Here is a 397-nt window from a genome sequence, read left to right as displayed (position 1 = left end):
CGGCTGAAGATGACAGTCTGACTTCCAGCAGGCTACAGAGACAGGGCTGAACATCACCGTCCCGCGATGGTGAGCTCTGAGCGCTGCGTGAAACAGGTTCTCCCCGAGTCTGTCCCATCTTTGAGGATTCTCTGCCTCATCCACCTGTGCAGAAGGTGTGACAGGCTGCACATGAGGAGTGCAAACGCTCCGAGGTGTGTGACAGGTGACTTCTAAGATATGTGAGCACACACGCAACTGCCAGCTGGCAAGTGTGTGCCGTAGTGTCTGTGGTACCCGCAATGTCTGATCCCGCTTCTCCAGCTCACATCCCTGCAGCTGACTCCCAGCAGATCCCACAGCTCCACACCAAGGTGCATCACCACGTCCTGGCTGAGAAAATTGAGACAGGGGAGCG

The sequence above is a fragment of the Antrostomus carolinensis genome, unplaced genomic scaffold (genome assembly GCF_000700745.2).
Source record: "Antrostomus carolinensis isolate BGI_N321 unplaced genomic scaffold, ASM70074v2 scaffold31591, whole genome shotgun sequence".
In the NCBI taxonomy this organism is placed as follows: Eukaryota; Metazoa; Chordata; class Aves; order Caprimulgiformes; family Caprimulgidae; genus Antrostomus; species Antrostomus carolinensis.
This window is presented reverse-complemented; position numbering follows the sequence as displayed.